Below are 12,452 nucleotides of genomic sequence, written 5' to 3'. Positions count from 1 at the left end.
CTTGTGCTGCCCCTGGAAGTACAGAGGCAAGACAACCAGCCCAGGGCACAGGGAGAACAGGGGAGGGCGAGGAGGAGAGGCCAATCAAGGCGGGCATCGATCCCCAAGGTCAGGCCCTGACCCTGGACCCTCACAGACATCCAGTTGGTCACCCTGTAATGCCTCAACAGGGAGACCAGAAGTGAGCTGCTCGCCACAATCCAGACATAGGGAGCACGATTAACTTCTGGGCAGGTGTGCCCCCACTGCTAAAGCTGTACCCCCACTGCTAAAGCTTGTGTCCTAGGAACCAGCACCTTCCAGGACTTTGTGCCTCTCTCCATGCAGGGGGCTCCAGATACCCCGAGCTCCCCTGGCTCATGAGGCAAGCACACCACAGGATTTTGGCAACAACAACACTCCCAGCAGGACGAGTGTGTGCATAGAGCAAACCTTTGGCCTCCGGAAGGCCAGTTACTGCTGCCTGAACTGTACAGGAGGAGCCCTGATGTACACACCAGAAAAACTGGGTAAAATAGTGCTTGTGTGTGCCGTGGAGGATGAGGATGCATTGCCTGTGGCAGAGGCGTCTGCATGCATTGCCAGAGACAACATCAGGGATGGCCGACTGACTCGCCAGGGACTGATAGGCAATTTTTTCTGAGACATTCACATGGCACATGCCATGCACCACTGTTTGATACTCACTTCAGTTACTAAACACAGCCATTACACAATGAGGAATGCCCTTGCATTGATGAAATTTAACTATTTTAATGTAATTAAGTGCACTAACTAATCCCCCTCCCACCACCAAAACCCCCACATACTATCTCCCCTGCCCCCTCCCACCACCAAAATCCCCAAGCACTAGCCTCGAGGTCCCTCCAACCACCAGCACCCCAGCACACTATCCCCCTGCTCCCTCCCACCACCAACACCCCAGCACACTATCCAACCACCAACATCCGAGTACACTATCACCCCTCCCGCTCCCACCACCAATACCCCAGTATGCCCACTGTGGGAAAAAGGTGTGTCACTGTCACTTCTGTGGCCTCTTCTGCCTCAGAGCTGCCCCTAATGATTTTGACCCCAAATGGCACTCAGGTCAGTGCCTGTGAGTGACCCCTCAGTGGGTGTGGCTGAACTTGAGGGTATGGACCCAGGACCACAGATGTGTTGCAGTGTAAGTTCTATGCTTTGTTGCATCAAGACCGAAATCCCCTCTGTCAGCTCCCTGACTCGCTGCACATACACCATCAGGGCGGCAGTACTAGCAGCCACATGTGCTGGGTTCATCTCCATTCTCCTCACAATCCTGCGGGTGGCTCCTTGCATATTCACAATTTCATATGGCCTGGAGGTCCAGTGTATGTGTGTGGCTGATGGCCTCCATCTCCCGATGCCAACTCTCCATTTTGTCCAACCTGTGGAGGATGGATTTGCTCGGTGGTGTCTGGTGAATGGGAGGGGGGCTCTGCAGAGTCAGGGCTGAATGCCGGTGAGCCATATGATGGGGTATCAACTTCTGGCTCAGGTGTCTGGCCACGCTGGTGATGGAGAAGGCTCCCAGAGGTGTGTGATCCTTCATCTCCCTGTGGCACTTGACTTGTATCCTCCTGGGTGTCAACAGAGGTCCTGCCTGCAGGGGTTGTCTCAGCGTCAGCCACTTCAGCTGCCACAGTGGGTGCAGTGTGAGTGGAGGTGGTCTCGGTGGCACATGGGGTTGGTGCAGGGCCTGCACTGCCACCTGCATACTTGGCCTTGCTGGATCCAGATGTGGAATGGTGGTCTGTGCGCCTTGGTGTGGCATGTTGCCACCCTTGAGGGATGGTGGTGGTGGACCTTGAGGGCCTGGAGGCGCCCCTTACCCTTCATCCTCCTCAGATACTTACAGAGATGCATGTGTGCCTCTAAGGGACATATGAAATGTAGTCAGGTATGTGTTGGCATGCAGGGCACATATGCTATGGTACAGAGTGGCACCCCACAATTTTGGACAGATGGTGGTGGTTGTTCAGGGGACATTGCATATGGGCACAGCGTTGTGAGAATGGTTGCAGCCATGTGTGTGTGACATAGGTATAGGTGGCATTTGGCCCCTGTGTGTGGTGAAGTCAAGATATCCATGCAGGGGCAGCTGACTTATTACATGCATGCCCCCACATCCCCTCCATGGGTGACACACGCCTTGTGGGAATGGGGGTGGTGTCTTTGTCTATGGCACTGGCATAGTTCTATGGGACACTGCTGTGCAGCCAGCAGTGTTGTGCAGCAGTGTTGTGCAGTGTTTTTTTGTATTTGGCTTGCTGCACTCTTGTCCTTGTATGGGGACATGCACTTCCATGGTGCTCGTCTGCCATGCCAACATGCGGCAGGCTAACTGGGCCCACAACATGTTGGTGTGACTGATGTGCAGTGTTGTGGTTACTTACGCACCAGAATCCCGCTGGCCCAGGGTACACCAGCAGGGGTGTAGTCTGCATTGCACTTGGATTGGTTGCTTGTGACCCCTTCACACTTCAGTACCACTCAGGGGTGCACGTGGTGCCCTGCCCACTAGCTGCTTTGGAGGGTGACTGATGTGGCACCCTGTCACTTCACCCTGATTGCTGGCCCAGCTGCTGGTATGTGTCCCTGTCCACTACGGCATCTTGTGCTAGGCTTACATTTATGCATCGTCATTTGCTGTGTGGAGGGGTTTTACTGACCTCCTGACTCCTGGTTGCTGGCACCCGCCTCTGCTCCACTGACTCCCTCGATGCCCTCCATGTTGAGGATGGTAGTACACTTCTCCTCCCATGGTGTCAGGACTAGTGGCACCCTGACTCTGAGGTCGTTCCACTGCTTGTGGCTGCCTCTGCATCAGGGGCGACACTGCCCACCACCCACCACAGTCACCTTCTGGCTGATAGCAAGCCAGATGGCAGTCTTGCGCTTGCCTGTTGTTTTCCGCTGTCTGTTGCCATACAGCTCCTCATAGTGGGCTACTACCTCATCAATGTGGAAATTCACAGCCGGTTCTCTGGCACCTTCCCTCAGGTCTGCTCCTGAGAAATGTTAGCACTGTGTTTCGGGTTTCAGATAGCTGGAAGAAGTGGGTGATTGAGTTTTTAAAGATGGCTGCTGCCATGCTTCCTGTTCTGGCGATGACTCTATTTCGGCCAGCCCAAATTGCGTTGTGGGAACGCTGGTGGTAGCACTATTAGTGCTGGAATTTTGGCAGAGTGTCTTGTTTCATTGCTGATTCTGTCGGTGGTATTAGCGTTGACACTCGAGTGGGGCGCGCGTTCACACAGGTTGTGATTCATTGCTAATACAGCCGCTCGTCCCGGGGGTAACGCTAATTCTGCTTGGCGGAAATTCCACCAGAATTCTGCCCGTGTGATGATGCTAATAGAATCTAGTAAATTAGCAATGTCCTGCACTATGTTTGAATATCTATTATCCATATGCAAGTTAAAATCAGCAAGAATTATATTCCTGGGACCGAGGGATGCTAGCTCCTCACATAGCAGTTGAAATTGAGATAAAAATAAAGCATTTTTCTTGGGAGGTCGATAAAGAACAGTTGCTAAAACAGACGAATCAAACCCCAGCGTTACCTTTAATGTTAGATGTTCAAAATATAAGAAGGGTTGAGTTTATTTTACTACTGCAAATAAAAGCCATCCCCCCTTCACCATTGATTAACCCGATTTTTACAGAAAACTGAAAAATGCTGAGGTAAGTTTTCATTCTAGATTTCTGGTCAGTCTTGTTAAAACCAGGTTTCAGTTATAGTCAACAAGTCCACATTTTCTTCTCTTAATAAATCATTGATTGGGGTCGCTATCTTTACAGCATATCTCAAATTCAAAAGACGCTTTTGCCTGATCTGGACAGTCTTTCAGTCATTCAGTTTAGCTGTAGTAACTGACAGCTTACTAAGGGCAGATAGTTGGCTCTATAGTGAGGTAATTGTCTTAGTGCAAGGCATGATCATAAGCATACTCATTTTTCAAAATCTCAACAGGCTAAACCAAACACTAGAAGGTGCAAATCCCCTAGGGGAATACCCTGGACTTGATGCTGAAGACTACCTTATCCACCCACTCTGAGTCACACACTCTGTCACATGCACGTTCACTCTCACAGTCTTCAGCCCACCTCTGGGCACCAGTGCACTCAAAGGGCAGAGTCAATGATAATGTTCCTCTGATGCTCTGTTTCCGCTCTGCAGCCTGGCAAGGTACAGGGAAAGACCCGCCATGGGTTAAGCTGCTGCCACCAGTGTAGTCTCAGGAGGGAAAGATGGCCACTCCAACGCCGCACATCGTACCCAGGCTTCAGCATCAGATGAGAAATAGGAGAGCTGGAGCCCTGGAGCAGTGGTTGAAGTGAGCCTGAAAGGTCGGGAGGGGCGTTCCACTACTTTTATGTTTTACTATTAAAAGTTCCACTATATTTTGTAACCACTTTAATCATCCCAGAACTGTTCTTTGGGAAGTTAAATCACACTTCTCTACTTCACCATCCAATAGCAGTTAAGGCTAAATTGAAATCTGTTTCAACTTGATTGGCTGTCAACCAGCATGGTTGCAACCAATACAAAATGTGTTGCATGTTGATTCCTTCCTGCCTACTATGTGCCCCGGCGGGGTCACAGTCGCACTACTTTTCTTGGTACACTGTACCACTGCCCGGGAGTAAAGTCTAATAACTGCATATTCACTTTCACAGTCTTTTGTCCACCGATGGAGTCAGAGGACAGCTAGATATCGATGATGATATCCTCTCCTAGGCTCCAGTTCTGCACCCAAACTCCAGCACCAGGTAAGTGTTATGCTCACCTGGCTCCCACAGGGGTGTTGAGCGGAACTGGACAGCCACGGTCTCCATCAACCTGATGCGTAGTGCAGAGATGACTGACTGGACTGGCCCACCTAGCTTCGTCTGCTTGACCCGTAGAAGTAGTCTCCCAAAGACGGGGAAAGGGAATTAGCCACCCGTGGATTTGAGTATTTTTTTCACCTCACTGCGTCCCCACTTATCACTTCTGACATTCCCTTTCACAAAGCTCACCTTATAGTTTTGTATGATGAGCTCTCCATCCTGCGAAGAATGCAGGGGGGCGTTGATGGCCAGTTACTTCACTGGCTTGAGGATATTGGAAGAGTTGTGGACAAATCTTGGCTCCAAACCTCCAGGCGAAAGACCGTAAATATATAGTTCTAATGAGTTCAAAATGTCCGATTAATCACTCTTGTCCAATTCCTTGTTTCTTTTGCAGCTTAGACCCAAAAGATGATCGTCTAGTGGCAGCTGAAAGCGTTCAGGTAAGAGTCTGTGTTTTGTAACACTGTCCGGTAAATGATGCCAAGGTTTAACTCGCCGCTTTCTCTTTTCTTGCAGGTGCAGCGTAGGAAGATTTGGCGTGCTGGTGGATAATACCTCCTGTGGTAAAATCAGGTAAGCATATGGTGGCAAGAGATTGTCCTTGTTTGTTCTCTTGGCTCACTTTGTTGTTTTCTTGTCCCCCTTAGATGCTGGAATGCGGCAACCAGGTGATGGAGACAGCACCGGGTCGTAGAGATGCTGCGAAGAACGGTGAGTATGGCGCGGCGCTGCTGCTGGCGATGCAACACGTTTAAAATGAAGTCTGTTTCTGGTTCCAAGATGCGCTGAATCCGAAATCAGGTAAGAAATCCAGTAAAGTTCTTGTTCTAACCTTTCATCTTCTTTCCCTTCTTTCTGGGCGCTCTGGACTCGAGGCGGGCGTGGCAGGATGCTGGATGCTGACTGCAGACACGGTGAGCGTTACGCTGCTGGATGCAGAATAACGCAAAGCATGTGCTGCTCTTCGGGCGTGGTTTAAATAGCCTTCAAAGTAGTCCCAGGTAAGTATTCCTCCACAGCCACACCCAAGTAACAAAATAGTCCCTAAAATAAAATAGTCCCTTCAAGCCTCACATGGGGTTGGATGCTTGGATCCCTTGCAGCATGGTCTGCATCAGGTAAGTTTTAACATATGAGCCTATGGTGCCAGGACTGATATCCCATATGAGCCTGGTGCCATAGGCGCCAGGACTGTACCCAGATAGCCCCTAACAGGGGTTGCTGGGTTTGCTCCAGGTAACATGATGCCTGCTTCCGGGGTTGATGGACTAGGTCTGGATGCCCGGGGGTAGGCATCATGACAGCACTCCCCCCCAAGGCCCCTCCTAAAGACGTTCCTCCCCTTGGCCTTGGTTTGTCTGGGAAATTCCGGTGGGATCTTCTCACCAACCTAGGTGCATGAACGTGGTCACTAGGTTCCCATGACCGTTCTTGTGGTCCGTAACCTTTCCAGTCGATTAAATAAAAAAGTCTTCACTTAACCATTTTGGAGTCCAGGATACTTTTCACTTCAAATTCGGGTTCCCCATCTATAAGGACGGGGTCAGGTGGCTTGGTTAGTCTTGTCCCAGGTTGTACTGGTTTCAGAAGTGACACTGGAAGACGAGGTGAATTCGCATACTAGCAGGTAATTCCAATTTGACGGCCACCGGGTTGATAATGACCTTAATAAGGTAAGGTCCCAAATATCTAGGGTTAAAGGTCCACTTTCCTTTTAGAGGTATGTGTTTTGTGGCCAACCAAACTTGATCTCCAATTTGGTATTGTGGAGCATCACTTCGATGCTGATCAGCGTTTTTCTTGTACTTTTCTTTTGCATGTTTCAAATGTTCAGTTGCTTCCTTAAAGGCTTGTGTAATAGTAGCGTGCAGATGGTTCACTGCGGGCATTTCTAAGTGTTGAGGCGAGTCAAGTTCTGAGGTTCGAGGGTGGTGCCCGTATATGGTATAAAAGGGGCTTTGTCCAGTTCCAGAATGTACAGAGTTATTGTATGCATATTCGGAGATCCATAGATTGTCCTTCCAATTACTTTCAGTCTGGTGTAACATACAACGCAGGTACTGTTCAAGAGTCTGGTTGGTCCTCTCCGTTTGACCATCGGTCTGGGGGTGGTGACTGGTTGATAACCTCACGTCGATTTGCGCCAATTGACAACATTTCTTCCAAAAATGTGAAATGAATTGACCACCTCGGTCAGAGACCAATACGGAAGGAAATCAGTATATTCGAACAATGTTTTCGAGAAACTCCTTGGCCAGAATTGAAGCAGAAGGTAATCCCTTTAAAGGAATAAAGTGGGCCATTTTGGAAAAAAGATCCACAATAACGAGAATGGTGTTAAATCCATTACATGGAGGTAGGTCTGTAATAAAGTCTAACGATAAGGTGTGCCATGTGTAGGTGGAATATCCAAGGGTTGTAAAAGGCCAGCCAGTTTTTTCTTCTGACTTTTGTTTTGGGCGCAAATGCCACAGACATTACAAATGACTTTATGTCTTTTTGCCAGGTGGGCCAACAGAATTGTCTCTTAATTTTAGCTTCAGTTTTTGCGATACCTGGGTGCCCTTCCATCAGGGTGTCATGATAATTGGAGATGACTAGTTCTTGTTGTTCCTTATGTGGTAGAAATAGATGCCCTTGATAATAAGGTAGGTCATTGATGACAGAGTAGTCTGAGCCTTTCTTTACCCAGTCCTGCAGGGCTGTTGGATCGAAGTGTTGTTGGATCTTTACCTGAATATCTTCTAGGGTTTGTAAAGTAGTTATGCCAAGAATTCTTTGTTCTGAAATTATAGGCACCGGCTCCGGGTTCCCATATGCTTCTTCCATTCCTATTCGGGATAAGGCATCTGCCTTCCCATTTTTACAGCCTGGTCGATAAGTGATCACGAAATCGAAATCGGCAAAGAACAATGCCCATCGAAGTTGGCGTGATGATTGGGCTTTGGCTGTCTTTAAATACTGCAAGTTCCGGTGATCAGTGATTACAGTAATGGTATGCCTGGCACCGAGAAGATAATGCTGCCAAGCCTTGTGGGCGGATTTGATAGCTAATAGCTCCTTATCGGTAACCGCATAGTTGAACTCGGGTGGCGGGAACTTTCTGGACCAAAATGCTACTGGGTGAAGTTGACCGGTTTCAGGATCCTTCTGGGACAGGACAGCCCCCATGGCTAAACTGGATGCATCGGTTTCAACTATGTATGGGAGTTCAGGACGAGGATGCTTTAATACAGGTGCAGACGTGAATTTCACTTTCAGTTCTTGGAAGCCATTCTCAGCTTATTCAGTCCACAGGAAGCGTTTTTTTTTTTTGCAAGAGCGCTGTGATAGGGTGTACAACGTGCGAGAAATCGGGAATGAATCTGCGATAGAAATTAGCAAATTCGAGCATGCTTTCTACTCCTTTAACTGAACTGGGTGATGGCCATTTGAGAATTGCGTCCACCTTTCGAGAGTCCATTCGAACTCCTTTTGGAGTCAGGATAAATCCAAGAAATTCAACGTCTGTAGTATGGAAAACGCATTTTTCCAATTTTGCATATAACTTGTGCTGGCGTAGTTTCTCAAGGACTGCACAAACGTGCTTCACATGGTCAGATTCTGAAGAGGAGTACACTAGAATATCGTCTATGTATACGACAACAAAGACGTCAATGAGTTCATGCAGGACATCGTTCATAAAATACTGGAAGGCTGCTGGTGCATTGCACAACCCGAAGGGCATCACCTGGTATTCGAATAACCCGTACTTAGTGCGAAAAGCAGTCTTCCATTCATCGCCTTTCTTTACACGTACCAGATGGTATGCCCCTCGGAGATCTAATTTAGTGTAGATGCAAGCGTCCTTTACTTGGTCTAGTAATTCTGGGATCAGAGGCAATGGGTATCGGTTCTTAACCGTGATCTGATTTAAGGCGCGGTAGTCTATGCACGTTCTGAGGTCACCTTCCTTTTTTGGCACGAAGAACAAAGCTGAAGATGCAGGGGACTTGGATAGACGAATTAAGCCATTGGCAAGGTATTGGTCCAAGTATTGTCATAGGTGAAGGTTCTCGGGTTCCGTAAGTGCGTAGATCCTACTACATGGAGGTTGTGCACCAGGTATGAGATCAATTTGACAATCGTATGATCTGTGAGGTGGTAAGGTGTTTGCCTGTTCTTTTTGGAAAACATCCTGGAATTCTTGATATTCGTGCGGTAACTGCACAACTGGAGTAGCGACTGTGGCCAGGTCCTTGTTCAAGGTTTTTATTGGGTAACAAGTATGTGCACAATCCGGGAAGGTTATTCTCTTCTCTCGCCAATCAATACAAGGATTATGTGTTTCCAACCAAGGTATCCCCAGTATTATTTGGAATTGCGGGGCTTTGATGAAATCAAACACAATAGTCTCTCGATGCCCATCCTTACTCAATAATGTCATCTCTGCGGTGGAATGAGTTACAGGCCCAGAGGCGATTTCAGTTCCATCGACTGTGGTGATGACATCCGAAGTGGTCTTTCTGCAGAGAGGTAGATTCATCCTAGAAGCCAATTCGTGGTCCACATAGTTTCCTATGGCCCCGCTATCAATGTATGCCCTAACTGCGTGCAAACGTGATGGCTGCCTTGGATCTATAAGGACCATTTGTATGATGAGATACAAGGTCTGAGTATCCTTCTTCAAGCTCGGCAAGCGGACCTCTACGCTTGTCGGGCGTGGTTGTTTCCCGAGTCAGGCTCCATATGGCTTTTATCAGCAGCTCCTACCACCTTCTTGGGTGGTTTTACAGGGCAATCCCGTAGAAAATGTCCCGAAGCTCCACAGTATAGACATAATTGCATTTGCCGCCTTTTTTCTCTTTCCTTCTGTGTCAAGGGTCCTTTAACTCCTCCAATTTGCATGGGTTCTGAGGCATCTGTTCCTTTGGGGGTAGCGTTGGGTTTAACCAACACCCGGTTCTGGAACTTGGCTCGATCAGCCTTTCGATTCTGAAGTCTGTGATCTAACTGGACCACTAAGTCTACATATTCAGCACAGTCTTGAGGTGGGTTCACAACTTGAGCCAAAACATCTTTGAGTTCTCCTCGAAGTCCCTGATGAAACAACGTAATCCGTTTTTCCTCGGGCCATCCAGTTTCCACCGCCAACCTATTAAAGGTTGCTATGTAGGTTAGAAGGTCTTGGTTACCCTGTCGTAGGGACAAAAGTTTGTTATCCAGGGCCTGTGCTTGAGAGTGCCGGGCAAATAGTCTTTCCATGCTCATTTGAAAACCCTGAAAATCCCGAAGAATAGGGTCATCCTGATTCACTAGTGGGATTGACCAATCCGCTGCACTGCCGCTGAGATATGATAATACGAAGGCTACTTTGGCTTGATCGTTTCGAAAGGCTCCAGGTCTGCATATAAAGTCCAAACGGCATTGGTTCATGAACACGGCGAATCTTTTCGGGTCCCCCGCAAAGCTTTCTGGCGGGGCTAAAGGGATATTGCCTGGTAAAATCACTTGCACAGGGTTACTTGGTGAAACAGGGTTTTGAATCCCCCCGAGTCCCGGTAGGGGTGTTTGCCCCGCTTGGTTTTGCAGTAATTGTCTAGCAAGATCATCAGTGCGTTCCTTCGAAACAATCAACTCTCTCCTGAGTGTATTAGTTTCTTGGCGAGCGGCATGTACTTCAGCCCTAAGTTCCCCTAATAATTGGGCCAGTTGGTCAGTTTCTGAGGTCTCCATGACACCCGGGTGAGAATTTGTAGGAAGGCTTTGCGTTCTGTTACGCTCACCTGGCTCCCACAGGGGTGTCAAGCGGAATTGGACAACCACGGTCTCCACCAACGTGATGCGTAGTGCAGAGATGACTGACTGGACTGGCCCACCTAGCTTCGTCTGCTTGACCCGTAGAGGTAATCTCCTAAAGACGGGGAAAGGAAATTAGCCACCCATGGATTTGAGTATTAACACCTTACTGCGTCCCCACTTATCACTTCTGACATTCCCTTTCACAAAGCTCACCTTATAGTTTTGTATGACGAGCTCTCCATCCTGCGAAGAATGCAGGGGCGCGTTGATGGCCAGTTACTTCACTGGCTTGAGGATATTGGAAGAGTTCTGGACAAATCTTGGCTCCAAACCTCCGGGCGAAAGACCGTAAGTATATAGTTCTAATGAGTTCAAAATGTCAGATTAATCACTCTTGTCCAATTCCTTGTTTCTTTTGCAGCTTAGACCCAAAAGATGATCATCTTGTGGCAGCTGAAAGCGTTCAGGTAAGAGTCTGTGTTTTGTAACACTGTTCGGTAAATGATGCCAAGGTTTAACTCGCTGCTTTCTCTTTTCTTGCAGGTGCAGCGTAGGAAGATTTGGCATTCTGGTGGATAATACCTCCTGCGGTAAAATCAGGTAAGCATATGGTGGCAAGAGATTGTCCTTGTTTGTTCCCTTGGCTCACCTTGTTGTTTTCTTGTCCCCCTTAGGCGCTGGGCTGCGGCAACCAGGTGATGGAGATAGCACCGGGTCGTAGAGGTGCTGCGAAGAACGGTGAGTATGGCACGGCGCTGCTGCTGGCGATGCGACGCATTTAAAATGAAGTCTGTTTCTGGTTCGAAGATGCGCTGAATCCGAAATCAGGTAAGAAATCCAGTAAAGTTCTTGTTCTAACCTTTCTTCTTCTTTCCCTTCTTTCTGGGCGCTCTGGACTCGAGGTGGGCGTGGCAGGATGCTGGATGCTGACTGCAGACACGGTGAGCGTTGCGCTGCTGGATGCAGAATAACGCGAAGCATGTGCTGCTCTTCGGGCGTGGTTTAAATAGTCTTCAAAGTAGTCCCAGGTAAGTATTCCTCCACAGCCACACCCGAGTAACAAAATAGTCCCTAAGATAAAATAGTCCCTTCAAGCCTCACATGGGCTTCGATGCTTGGATCCCTTGCAGCATGGTCTGCATCAGGTAAGTTTTAACATATGAGCCTGGCGCCTATGGTGCCAGGACTGATGCCCCATATGAGCCTGGCGCCATAGGCGCCAGGACTGTACCCAGATAGCCCCTAACAGGGGTTGCTGGGTTTGTTCCAGGTAACATGATGCCTGCTTCCGGGGTTGATGGACTAGGTCTGGATGCCCGGGGGTAGGCATCATGATAGTAAGAGGGCTATACTGCTGCATCCCATAAAATGCAATGCTATGGGAGCAAGTGAATATAAGATACTAAAAGAAAGAAAAGGTACTCAACATCAACATGATTAAGTTCATAACTATAGCTGAGCTTAAAGAAAAAAAGAAGGCATAAGAGATGAGACATGCCTGTTTATTGCCTTTAGTCATAACTCTTAAATTAATGAATTCATGAATTAATCTTTTATAATGCACTTAATGCCAGAGACCAGTCGCTAAGTGCAGGACCCAGATTCAAACCTGTGTTGCTCTGTGTTGTCTTGTTCCAAGACAAACGCATCTACCCTGAGCTATCCTCCCAGCCCTCCTACACTTTGCTCTTACTCTTAGCTGGCCTTAAAAGAAAACCATGGCATAAGAGATGTGACATGTCATCTGTCTAATAATATTTAATACCCCCTGTCAATTTCTCCGTGCTCCACCTTTGCCTCCACAATGCTTC

The sequence above is a fragment of the Ambystoma mexicanum genome, chromosome 4q (assembly GCF_040938575.1).
Source record: "Ambystoma mexicanum isolate Mex_15411 chromosome 4q, UKY_AmexF1_1, whole genome shotgun sequence".
NCBI classification, from domain to species: Eukaryota; Metazoa; Chordata; class Amphibia; order Caudata; family Ambystomatidae; genus Ambystoma; species Ambystoma mexicanum.
Note: the sequence above shows the minus strand (reverse complement) of the source record.